Here is a 14,233-nt window from a genome sequence, read left to right on the forward strand (position 1 = left end):
TTTGTGTATCTTTCACAATTAGGAATTATCTTCAATCTCTGGAATACGGCAAGAGCAGTAGCCAGCCATTGATTCTTGCTTGCTGTCTTTTTGTTTTGAGATTATCTATTCATATATTTTTAGTGACATTTCAAACGTTATTCCCCTTCCTAGTTTTCCCTCCACAAACCCCTATCCCTCCCACTCCCCCTACCTCTAAGAGGGTGCTCCCAAATCTGCCCAGTCATTCCCACCTCATAGCATTAGCATTCCCCTACCCTGGGTCATCAAGCCTCTATAGGACTAAGGTGTTCCACTCCCAGTGATGACTGATAAGGTAATCCTCTGCTACATAACCAGACAGAGCCATGGGTCCCCTGATATGTACTCTTTAATTGGTGGTTTAGTCCCTGGGAGTTCTGGGATAGGCATCTGGTTGGTTGATATTGTTCTTTCTATGATGTTGCAAACCCCTTCAGCTCCTTCAGTCCTTGTCTTAACTTATCCATTGGGTTCCCCATGCTCAGTCAGATGTTTGACTGCAAGCATATGCATCTGTATCGATCAGACTCTGCCACAGCTTCTTAGGGGACAGCTAAACCAGGCTCCTGTCAGCAAGCAATTTTTGGTTTTAGAAATGTCTAGGTTCGGTATCTGCAGATGAGATGCATCCCTAAAAGGGGCATTCTCTGGATAGCCTTTCTTTAGGTCTCTGCTCCATTCTGAGTCCCTGCACTTCTTTTTTTTTTTTTTTTAATTCACTCAATGTTACCTGCACTTCTTTTTACAGGGAGAATGCGGGATTAATAATTTTGAAGTGGATGGGTGACCGCATGCCTCAACTGGAGCTAATGCTCGTCCTATGAGGAGCTAGAAACTTCTTGTGTCCATAGAATCTGGTATCTTCTAGTGGCTACTTCAAGTTTCCCCTCCCCCACGGCTAATCTAGTTCTTTAAAATTCCAGATCTTCTGTCCTTCTCCTCCTTCTTCTCCTTCTTCTCCTGTATCTAACTGGCGCCATTTTCTCTCCCCCTAATCTCTCCCACCCAGATCCCTCTCTCCCTCTACATCCGGAGAATATTTTTCCCCTTCTGAGTAAGACTGCAGCATCTATACTTTGGTGTGGCCTTCTTTCTTCTTGGGTTTTCAGGATCTGTGAGTTGTACTTGATATCTTGTAAGTAAACTTAGTATTATTAGTTGATACTAATCCTCTGTAAGATATATAGTAGGTAAAGATTCTCCATTCTCCAAGCCATCTTTTTACTTGTTTCCTCTAATATGGTGGCAATTGTCATATCATGTTGTCTTATTTGTCAATAGTTATCTGTGCTCTAAATGACTAGATCCTTTCTCATAATGTGAATTATTTCGCTGTTATATTCAGGTGTTTACCAAAATTTTGCTCTATCAATGTTACAGTTCTGTATCTTGCATTGAAGTGTTTGATCAACTTGCAATTAATTTGCATTCCACATAAGAAATGGAAAACTAGTTTACTTCTTCTACTAGTGAATATTGTTTTTCTCAGTTACTTGTTGAAGATACTATTTTGTCTCTAATGTGTAAATTTTCTGCCTTGTGGAATAGTATTTGTATATGTGTTTATTTCTCATTCCTCTACTATGTTTCATTGGTTTATTTACTTGTTTTTCTTTGTAGAATGGCTGTACCTCTTTATTTGATTATCTGGGAATTTTTCTTTTTGTAAGAATTCATATGACTCTGACACAATGCTTCTTTACATTTATCTAAAACATTCCACAGCTATACTTGCATAATTAAAATAGGTATCTATTAACAGAGCAAAGCTTAATTAAAATGTAACACAATATATTTAAATTTATAATTTAATTGCATATAATTTTAGTTTATATTTAACAAATAAAATTTAATATATTAAAATTATATGCACATTTAATTTTTCAATACTAATAAAAATGAAGTTATGCTGTTTGAAGTATAGGGTAAAACTTTTATCATGTTAAGTGAGTTTAGTGTCACAGTAGCAAATATTTTATTTTCACTCATTTGAGTGTCCATAAATTTATAGATATGCAAATTAAGAAATGTACAGATGGCATGGAGGGAGAAAGGAAAATATATCCCAGAAATCCATAGGACTAATGGATTGGGATGGAATTAGGAAGGGATCATTGGAAGCCCTTTTAGTAACTCTATTATAAAAAGCATCAATTAAAGTCCATCATATTATTAAAACTTTATGTGCATTTACGTTTTAAATTGCATCGAGATATTCAAGCATATTCAAATACTCATTTAAATTATGAATGTATATTCTTAAAATACTCATCCTACAACTTTTATTTTACTCCTGTATTTATAAATAACAGTCATGAAGGTATGAAAATAACACTGTAATTATGGATCTTTGAATAGTTCGATCATTTTATGTACTTACTTATACATCTATGTTACCATGGAATATTTCATAAATTAAAGGCTAATTTGAAACATCTCCTGATAGGCTTCAGTAATATCACATAACATTTAAAACTGTAGCATAAATGTGCCATCTGTTCCTAATTTAAATATCACACTTTGAGTTTTATAAACTTGTACAATTTATGATTCTCTTTTTCAAACGTTTATTTCTTAAATTTAATTCATGTTCTTATAATTCTCTAAACTTAATATAAAGATGTCTGCTGAGGTTTGGACTTTTTTCTGTGTACTGTATGCTAATTACTGGCCCTCAAGATCTGGTTGCCTTAGGAGTTAGGGAATCCTCTCATATGTACACCAGATGATGCCTTGTAACCTTTCTACTTAATTTAAAACTGTTGGTTGAATAAATATGCAGAAGAAAGGTAGGAAGAGGTCCAAGGCTTGAGAGCTGAGGCAGTACTACATAAAGAGAGAGAAGGTGGAGAGAGAAAAGATGCCATAGTGTAAAAGATCATAAGACCTGTTCATGTGTGTTGGTCATTAAAACTAAGAGTGCCCAAGTGTAACCTGGCAAGTTATATATTGCAGTTATTGGTAGTCAAAAAGATACAATATCATAGAAGCTATATATCTCCATAGCTCCACGGCAGTCTAAGGATTATTATATATGTAAAGAATTTGTGTCTGTCTGAGAACTGAATTATCAAAGGTGAGGTAGAAACCCATTATTAATGAAAAATATTTACCACAATAGATCTCATTTACCTGACAGGGCATAATGAAAGTGAAAATATATTCTTAAAATCAGAGTATCTAGTACATGGTAGAGGAGATTTTCTTCTCACATATAAGCTGAACACAGAAACTTGCTTGTAATCTTCAGACACAATCACAATGCATATTAACAAAACTCAATTTATACTGTAACAAATGCAAAATTTGTCTTATGTGCTTCAAGATATTAAAGTGGAAAAATATCCTCAAAATCACTTCTGTGAAGTACAATGTAATAAGCAGTCTAAACAGTTGATATTTTAACATTAGTCTTATAAAAACCTCCATGAGATAAGTAGCTATTGTATCTAATTTAATGATAACAAAACAGACAAATACAAAAAAACAACCATGTCATTTGCATCACCGAATCTCCTCAGACAAAGAGAAAAATACAGGATAGTTCATGATTTTGTAATTTCCATCATAGTTTTAATTATTTGCTTGATAATATTTAAGTGATTTCAAAAGAATGGAAATTATTTAACATCATGAAAATGTTATTCCTATAACAATTTAGCAGTTATCCATTTATAATGACTTTAATAGAAAGCTTAATAATTTTGCTGTTAAGTGGAAATTAATTTGTTGAAACAGACAATATAATTAAATATTAAATTCAAATTCTAATCTTACAGCAATTCATTTTAAGTGGTAAGCTATTGTATGGGAGCAAAATAATAGAAATGCTAAAATTATAATTTAGCAATTATATATTCTTTAAATATGTAATATTTAAAGAGCAAATCTTTGTGACACTGAATTCCAAGATTTTAACTTCATTTCATTTCTAATAAGCATTGTTTTAAATTACTTTTTATGTTTTTCACAATTTGTTTTATATGAATAACTAATTTTCTCTCATGTATGTCTGTATGCCATGTATATATGCCACAAATTAATCTATAACTTTAACCCTAGGCTGTGTTTAGCTTACCTTCTGTATGCTGTTGATTTATGCAAATGCAAAAGTTTGGGATAAAATTTCTAAATAATGGTACCCCAAAAAAGCTGGAGTAGCCATCTTACTATGGAATAAAATAGACTTTCAACCAAAAGTAAACAAAAAAGTTAAGAAAGCACACTCTTTACTCATCACAGGAAGAATCTATCAAGATGAACTCTCAATCCTGAACATCTATGCTCCAAATACAGCGACACCCACATTTATAAAAGAAACTCTGCTAAAGCTCAAAGCATATATTGTACCACAAACAATATTAGTACGAGATTTCAACACCCCACTCCCATCAATGGACAGATCATGAAATCAGAACTGAACAGAGACACAGTGAAACTAACAGAAGTTACAAACCAAATGGATTTAACAGACATCTATAGAACATTTCATCATAAATAAAAGAATATACCTTCTTCTCAGAACCTCACAGCACCTTCTCCAAAATTAACCATATATTTGGTCACACAAGAGGCTTCATCAGATATAGGAACATCAAAATATTCCCATGTGTTATATCAGATCACCATGAACTAAGGCTGGTCTTTCATAACAAAAAAAAAAAAAAAAAAAAAAAAAAAAAACCAAAAGCCCACATACACATTGAAGTTGAACAATGCCTTTCTCATTGATAGCTTGGTCAAGAAAGAAATAAAGAAAGAAATAAAAAACAATTTAGAATTTAATGATAATGAAAGCACAACATACCGCAAATTATGGGACACAATGAAAGCAGTGCTAAGAGAGAAACTCATAGCTCTAATAACCTCAAAAAAAAAAAAAAATGGAGAGAACATACACAAACAGCTTGACAGCACAACTGAAAGCTCTGGAACAAAAGAAAGCAGATATGCCCAAAAGAGTTAGACAGCAGGAATTAATCAAACTCATCTGAAATCAACCAAATCCAAACAAAAAGAACTATATAAAGAATCAAAAAACAAAACAAAACTATATAATACAAACAAACAAGAAACAGGAGCTGGTTGTTTTAGAAAATCAACAAGATTGATAAACCCTTACCCAGACTAACTAGAGGGTGCAGAGGGACTTTCCAAATTGACAAAATCAGAAATGGGACCTCATGGAATTGCAAAGGCAAAGGACACTGTCAAAATGACAAAACAGCAAACAACTGATTGGGGAAAGATCTTTAACAATTGTACATCTGATACAGGGCTAGCATCCAATATATACAAAGAATTCAAAAAGTTAGACTCTAGAGAATCAAATAATCCTATTAAAAATAGGTCACAGAGCTAAACAAAGAATTCTAAACCAAGGAATACCAAATGGCTGAGAAGCACCTAAAGAAATGTTCAACATCCCTAGTCATCAGGGAAATGTAAATCTAAAACACACTGTGGTTCCACCTCTCACCAGTCAGAATGGTAGCCAATCAAAACTGTAGGTGACAGAAGATGGTGGCAAGGATGCAGAAAAAAAGGAACACTCTTCCATTGTTGGAGGGGTTGTAAACTCTATAAATCAGTCTGGTGGTTCCTCACAAAATTGGACATAGGACAACCGAGAACACAGCTACACCATTCCTGGACATATACCCAGAATAATCTCCAAAATCTAACATGGACACATATTTTACTATGTTCAGAGAAGCCTTATTTATAATAGCCAGAAGCTTGAAGAACACAGATGTTTGTCAACAGAGGAATGGATACAGAAAATGTGGTACATTTACACAATAAAGTACTACTCATCTACCAAAAAAAAAAAAAAAAAAAAAAAAAAAAAAAAAAAGATAAAGAAAAAAAAAAGAAAAAGAAAAAAGAAAAAAAGAAAAAAAAAGCTAGTTCATCAAATTCCTAGGCAAATGAATGGAACTTGAAGTTATCATCCTGAGTAAGGTAACCCACTCACAAAAGAACACTCATGGTATGCACTCACTCATGCAGATACCATCCCAAAAAGTTCTGAATAACCGAGAAACAAGTTGCAGAAATTATGACGGTCAAAGAGAAGAAAGGCCAGAATGTGGATGCCTCAGTCCTTAGAATGGAGAACAAAACACTACTGAGAGAAAATAAAGGGACAAATAGAAGAGCAGGGATTGGAGAAAAGATCATCCAGAGACTGCCTCACCTGGAGATTCATCCCATATGCAGCCACTAAACCCAAGCACTAATTCTGATGCCAAGTAATGTTTACTGTCAGGAATCTGTTATGGATGCCTTCTCAGAGGCTTTGCCAGAGCCATACTGATACAGAGGTGAATGCTTGCAGTTAGCCATCAGACTGAATACCACAACCACAATGAAGGAGCTAGAAAAAGAACCAAAGCAGCTAAAAAGTCTGCAACCCCATTGAAAGAACTAAATTATTCACTAACCAAATCCACCACATCTCCCAGGGACTAAAATACCAACTAATGAATTTGCATGGAGAGACCCATGGTCCCAGGTGCATATGCAACAGAGGATATAATTCTATGGCCTCAATGAGAGGAGAGGCCATTGGTCCAGTGAAGACTCTTTTTGCTAATGTAAGGGAATGCCAATGTGCTAAGGTGGGAGAGGGTGGGTCAGAAAGGGAGCACCTTCATTGAGGCAATGTGATGGGATTGGTTGGGATGGGGGGAAAGAGGATAGCATCTGATATGTAAATACAGAGAATTTCCAATAAAAATTTTTCCTTGCCTCTCTAAAATCAATATTCCTGTCTATTCCACCAGTCCTCCCATTACATTACCTTAATGATATAAAATGTATTTTGTCTCTTTTTATTATGTTAACTATGTTCATCAATGCTATTAATAGATTCTTTGTTAGCAGATGTCTAATTATGTCAGTTAGCTTGATTTTTGACAAAGGAGTTGAAAACATTCAGTAGAAAAAGGACAGCCTCTTCAACAAATTGTGTTGGCTCAACAGGCACTCAGCATGTAGAAGAGTGAAAATAGAACTTTTCTTACCTCCTTTTAGAAAGCTCAAGTTCAAGTGGATCAAAGATCTCTACATTAAACCAGGTACACTGAAACTATTAGAAGAGAAAGTAGGGAAAACCTAATAACATATAGGCACAGGGGAAATTTTCCTGAACAGAATAGCAATGACTTGTGCTCTAAGACTAATAATCGAGAAATGGGACTTAATGAAACTACAAAGTTTCTATAAGGCTGAGGACACTGTCAAGAAAACAAAATGGCAGCCAACAGATTGGGAAAAGATCTTTACCAACCCCTCATCTGATAGAAGTCTAATATCCAATATATATACAAAGTACTCAAGAAGTTAGACATCAGAGAATCAAATAATCGTATGAAAAACTTGGGTACAGAGCTAAAAAAGAATCTCAATTTAGGAATATTGAATGGCTGAGAAGCATCTAAGGAAGTGCTCGACATCCTTAGTCATCAGTAAAATCCAAATCAAAACAACCCTGAGATTCCACCTCACACCAGTCAGAATGGCTAAGATTAAAAACCCAGTTGACAACAGATGATGGAGAGGATGCAGAGAAAGAGGAAAACTCCTCCACTCTTGGTGGGGTTGTAAGCTGGTACAACCACTCTGGAAATTACTCTGGCAGTTTCTCAGAAAATTGGACATAGTTCTACCTGAAGGCCCAGTTATTCCACTTCTGGGCATATACCCCAGTGATGCTTCAACATACAATAAGGACACATGTACCACAATGTTCATAGCAGTCTTATTTTTAATAGCCATAAGCTGTAAAGAACCCAGATGTCCTTCAGTAGATGAATGGATACAAGAATTGTGCTATTTTACACAATGGAGTACTACTCAGCTATTAGAAACAATGACTTTTTGAAATTGCTAGGGAAATGAATGAATCTAGAGAATATCATCCTGAGCAACATAATCTAGTCACAAAAGAACAGACATAATGTGCAGTCACTGAAAATTGGATACTAACCCCAGAAAGCTCTAAATACTCCAGAAACAACTTATATGCCATATGAAGCTCAAAAAACCAAAGGACAAGAAGTGAAAGCCTCAGTCCTTCTTAGGAAAAAAAAAGGCATATAGCACCCTCTCTGAGTGGGGTAGACCTAGACCTTAAATCATTAATAATTCAAGAGCTAAGAATATAGCCTTGTGGCAATTTTTGGTATTCAAAAATCATTATGTTTAATATATACACACAAAGAAAACTCTGAGTGTTTCCATGTTACATTATGTTCTTATGTACTTTATGCATACAGTAACAAGTAAGATTTCAATGCATACAATCAAATATCTAAAACAATCAAGTACTGACAAAAATATATTCATATTGCTTTATGCCAAAATGCTTTTAAAAATTTCTACATGTATCTCTCTTTTTAAAATAAAGTTGCAAAAAAATTCTTTTTTTAAAATATTAGACTGCGGTGTTGTCAGTAAATCAGGTAGCCTTCATCTGGCCTTTCCTTTCTTTTCATGTCACTGACATGGAGCTTTGCTTTCCTGCATCCTTCTTCCTTTCTACAGGAATTCTGGCACTTTTCATGTGTCATAACTTGCAGTTCATGTAGTAGAGCAGAGGCAGTTTTCAGCAAAGCTTCAAACCATTATTAAATGATTAATCTGTGAAAGAGCCCTAGATTTTAAGTTGAATTCCTTCTATAGTTGTCATGATCAGAAGCTTGGAATATGGGTTAAGGGTAGAGATCTGGAAGGAGAAAAGAGTCACCTTTTTTTCTCAACTATGTTTTCTATTTAGAAGATGATTTCTACTTCACCTACAAGATGACGTAGACACCTGGAAACAGACAGTAAAAGAGTGGTTTTCCTCTGAACCGCAAGTACTTCTGTTTTTTGCATAGTTTTTATTAGATACACTATTTATATTTGAGATGTTACCCCTTCTGCCCGCCTCTGCTCCCTGCCCCTTTGCCACAAAATTTACCAGAAAATTCACCAGTATGATCCCTGAACAAATTGACTGACACCTGATGATGCAAAGTTACTTCCCCTCTATTAGTGTCTAGATCGTGCATCCTAAATGTGCTGGGGTTCCTTCTTCTTCTTCTTCTTCTTCTTCTTCTTCTTCTTCTTCTTCTTCTTCTTCTTCTTCTTCTTCTTCTTCTTCTTCTTTTCTTCTTCTTCTTCTTCTTCTTCTTCTTCTTCTTCTTCTTCTTCTTCTTCTTCTTCTTTTTCTTCTTCTTCTTCTTCTTCTTCTTCTTCTTCTTCTTCTTCTTCTTCTTTTTCTTCTTCTTCTTTTTCTTCTTCTTCTTTTTTTTCTTCTCCACCTCCTTCTCCTCCTCCTTCTTCTCCCTCCTCCTCCTCCTCCTCCTTCTTCTTCTTATGTTTCACCAACTCTAGATTATTCCTAAAAGCTGCGGTTATTACATTCTTTAGTAAATTATATTTTCATATGAGACAATTCATTTTTACTATCAATTCAACCATCTTTTAAACTTAATTCTTGAAATTGTATCTTCACAGTTTCACAGAAAATGTTGTCTAATCCTTAATATTCTTAGGTAATCTCATAAAATATCAAACAGCCTAAATTATCATTATTGCTTATCTTTTAAAATTTTTGTTATTTTAAATTATGGATAGGTTGTGTGCCTAATATGTATATAATCACATATATGCAGGTGTTTGCTAACACAAGAGTAAAAGGTCTCATGGAAGGATCGTTACTGACAGCTGTGAACCATCTCATGTTGCTACTGGGAAGTGAAGTCAGGTCCATTGTATTAGCAGAAAATTATGTGAATTGCTGAGTCATCTCTTTAGCTTTTAAATGGTTATTTTTCTCTTTATTTTCTCCAATAAAGTGATATCTTATAAATCTTTATTATTTAATTGTTTTCTATAGAATTCAAAGCCAATGAATAATAGCATACATTTAGTTTGGGTTTTTGGCATCCATTTTACCTAAGGCAATGGCTGCTGATGGTTATTTTTTCATCTTTATAACTCTTTTATTTCTTTTCTGTAACAATCATTAGCTGTATTTAAGAGCATTCTAAGATGTAGGCATATGTTTAGCTGTCATGGACAATCTGTCTTGTGATCAGCTCTTCCATTATCTCGTTGGTATCAACATAGATTGGCTGAACCCGAGCATCCACCTAAGCTTTTGCAATCAGGTACTTTCGAATGTATCCCCAGCCTCCATGAAGTTGAACACACTGATAAGCTACGGTGTTTTGTAATTCAGATGCCCAATATTTTGCCATGGAAGCAGAGGCAGAGAGCTCAAGTTTGGTTTAATGCAACTGTAGACAGATGTCCACAAAAGCTCTGGTGACACAGATGTTTGCTTTAATTCTGCTAATATATGCTGCACCGTCTGTATGTGTGCAACTGTTTTTCAAAAAGCTTTTTTTTTTTTTTTTTTTTTTTTTTTTTTTTTTTTTTTTTTTTTTGCCCCACATAGTTCCTGGTTTCTTCAAACATGAACGCAGAGGCAAAAATTGTGAAGTCAGCAATTAAAAGCCTTTCCTGTGGGAGTTCTTGCATGAAGTAGTAGAAGCCCTTATTCTCTTCCCCAGGCAGGGCACTAGCTCTCAATTCGACAACTTCAAAGAATACTTCTGCTTTGTTCTGGGCTTTCTTTCACATCTTATGTAGCTTCTGATCCTTTCATTCCATGTTCCACCAAAAGAGGCTAAAGCCACGGGCAGGTGATGGAGCATCATGATTGGTGACTGTCACTAGGATCGGAGATCATTCAACCAGCCAGTAGTGATGAATACCTTGCTTCCACTGAGAATCCCACCACCCCCAGATCTTCTGGCATTTGTTCATACTCCTTGTAAGTCACTTCCAGCCTCAGGCTCAATCATACCTATGACAACAATCACTTGCTCGCCGTCATCTGGGGGATGAACGTCTCCATCTGTTCTTTTGTGCCGTAATTAGCAATATAGGGCCTGATGATATCTGAATGCAGGCTGAAACCAGGGCGTGTGCAATTTGAGTATGCCTGCTCTTCCCAAGTAACTGCTGTTGAAAACGAGTCTCTGCCAGTGTCTCCGTGTTTCTCTGCAATGTCGATGCCAAGCAGGACCTGCTTTTCAGCTTTTCCCGAGACCTCTCTTCTCACTCCTCCGGCTTTCTCCCATTCTCTGTGGTAAAGAATCACTTCTTTTTGGAAAAAAAGAAAAAGAAGAAGAAAAAAAACTTCCTTATACTCTCCCGGGAAATGTCATGCTCCGAGGAAAAGATTCTTCTGATTCAAATATCAGTTAATTTTGTAGCAGAAGGAGTTTTCAGACCTGATTCTGCTCCAGAATGAGAACATCAGGCAGAGGGCAGCAGGCATGGGGCCAAGCAGGCGCTCAGGAGGCGAAGGGAGCAGAGGAGCAGGCACGCAGCCATGTTGAGAAGGACAGTGGTGGACAGGACATGCAGACAGCAGGAGGCCGGACTGCAGGATGGGTGCTAATTATTAGATATTCATAAAATGTTTGAAGAACAACTAAATGAATGCTGTAAAAAGATAAAACTCATCAAGTAAACTTAAACAGACACAACACAGCTATAAGCGGATGATAAATGATTATGGAAACTGAAAACTTAAAGAGTATCTGTTGAATGCAATTATTGTGTGTTATGGTATAACATTTAGAAACGTGACAAGGTTTCCTTGGTATGTAACAAAATGGCCATATAGAAATAAAAGTTTTGTTTACTTTAACAAGCATAATTGGCTAATATAATTAGAAAAGATTGAAAATTTAATAATTTGTGCATGGATACATATAGAACTTATGAAACAATTTGAGGTAACAATTTGAATTTTAAAGTAAAAGTATACGACTAATTTGAAGGATAATTCCTTTTTTAAGGAGGTATTAGCCTTTTTAAAACACATACTTGTTAAAAATGTTAATGGTCATCATAATTTTAGATTCTTGTATTACATACATGATATAAAAACAATTTAAACACATTTGCCCTAGTGAAAATTTCAAGTAAATTAGGAGACAAACAACAGTTGAGATTATAATATTATAGTAATTGATACTGTTTCAAGAACATTGCTGATATGCTACAAACTTAATTACAGCTGCAATAAATGTCAAATGCAGACGGTTCTTTATTTTATTATACTCATTTCTGTAAAATTAAATAAAAGCAGTGCATAAATCAGTGACTTAATATAGACACTGCCTTATGCTCCATCAGTTAAAACTCAATCAAATGACACAGATTCGTTTCCTATAAGTTTCGAGGTTTTGAAACCTAAATTTTCATTTTTATGCTTAATTTATATTATGTGAAGATAACTATAATTATGCGAATTTTACATTTTTCTTAAAAACAGGTTGTTCTCACATATACACTTCCAAATACAAGTTATCCTTCCTCTACTTCTAACTTCCCCCACACTTCCTCTCCTGTTTCCACACCTCCTACTGTTTCCTCTTTGGAAAATACATGCCTCCACGGGAGGACAACCAAGTGGAACAAAGCATATTACCATAAGGCTAGGCTAAGCCCTTCATGTAGAGGCTCCACAAGGAAACCCAGTAAAGTTAAAAGAGTCTCAAGAACAGATAAAAGAGTCAGAGACATCCCCACTCCCATGGTTAGGAGTCCTACAAACACATCAAGCTAATAGCCATAACAAATGTGGCCTATGTAGTGCTGATCAATGACATTCCCATGCTTCTTGCTTTAGTCTTTGTAATCCCACATGAGCCCTGCTTAGTTGATTTGATGGGCCATGTTTTCAAGGTGTCCGCCATCACCATTGACGCTTACTGTCATTCCTCCATCTCTTGTGGGCCTCCAATCTGATGCTACAGAAAGCCTCTTTGATGAGGACTGGACGAGGCATCAAAATATGAGTATAACAGCACATCTTTTCTTCCTTTTGGTCTTTTTATTAATTTCATTTTTAGTGTTAACATCTGACCTCCACCTCAGAATAACTGTAGCCATTTTATTATATGCCATCCAGCTATTTCACATTGTTGCTCTAATATGCCTGACTGTCATTAGCACACACACACACACACACACACACAAACAAACATACACACATAAACACACACACACACACAAAGACATACACACACACAAAGACATACACACATATAAACACCTTGATTCAGAGCAAGGACATGTTGATAACATACCCTGATATGTTCTCTATATTCTGTATGTTAATCTTAATAAATTCAAAAACCATAAGCTCCTCTTAGAACTCATCAGAATAATGGTCAGCTAAAAGTATTCTGTTTGTTTGGTTGAAATTTTGTTCTTCCTATGGGTCTGCAAACTCTTTCTGCTTCTTCATTTCTTTCTCTAGCTCTTTCATTGGGGTCTGGGTATATAATCTGATGGTTAGCTGCAAGCATCCTTAGCTGTATCTGTATTACTCTGGTAGAACCTCTGAGGAGACATCCATATCTGATTCTTGCCAGTAAACACTTCTTGGCATCAGCAATAGTACTTTGGTTTGGTGGCTGCATATTGTGTGGATCCCCAGGTGGGTCAATCTCTGAGTGATATTTTCTTCAATACCTGTTCCTCTATTTGACCTTGTATTTCCTCCCATGAATGAGTGTTTTGTTCTCTACTCTAAAAAGAACTGAGACATCCACATTCTGACCTTCCTTCTTTTTGAACTACATAAATTCTGTAAATTGTCTCTTGGTTGTTCAGAGCTTTTTTGGGCTATTATCTGCTTATCTGTGACTGTATACCATGGCATTCTTTTGTGACTGGGTTACCTCACTCAGGATGATATTTTCTAGTACCATCTATTTTCCTAGAAATTTCATAAAATCATTGTTTCTAATAGCTGAGTAGTACTCTATCGAGTAAATATACCACACTTTCTGTATCCATTCTTGTGTCGAAGGACAACTGGCTTCTTTCCAGCTTCTGGATATTATAAATAAGGCTAATATGAACATGTTGGAGCATGAGAATTCTCAAGTGAGGAATACTGAATGTCTGTGAAGCACTTAAAGAAAGGTTCAACATCCCTAGTTATCAGGGAAATACAAATCAAATCAACCCTGAGATTTCACCGCACACCAGTCAGAGAGGCTAAGATCAACAGCTCAGGTGACAGCAGATGCTGGTGAGAATATGGAGAAAGAGAAACAGTCCTCCATTGCTTGTGGGATTGATGGTTGGTACCACCACTCCCAAAATCAGTCTGGTGGTTCCTCAGAAA

The 14,233-nt window shown here is 35.6% G+C and overlaps 1 pseudogene across 1 annotated transcript; it reads right to left on the bottom strand.

The window, feature by feature from the left end:
- Positions 1-10,079: 10,079 nt before the first annotated feature.
- Positions 10,080-11,418, bottom strand: LOC308422160 (long-chain specific acyl-CoA dehydrogenase, mitochondrial-like; annotated as a pseudogene). The gene has a single exon. The product of its transcript is annotated as a long-chain specific acyl-CoA dehydrogenase, mitochondrial-like (transcript).
- Between the last annotated feature and the right edge of the window lie 2,815 nt (positions 11,419-14,233).

The sequence above is a fragment of the Micromys minutus genome (genome assembly GCF_963924665.1).
Source record: "Micromys minutus genome assembly, chromosome: 6".
In the NCBI taxonomy this organism is placed as follows: domain Eukaryota; kingdom Metazoa; phylum Chordata; class Mammalia; order Rodentia; family Muridae; genus Micromys; species Micromys minutus.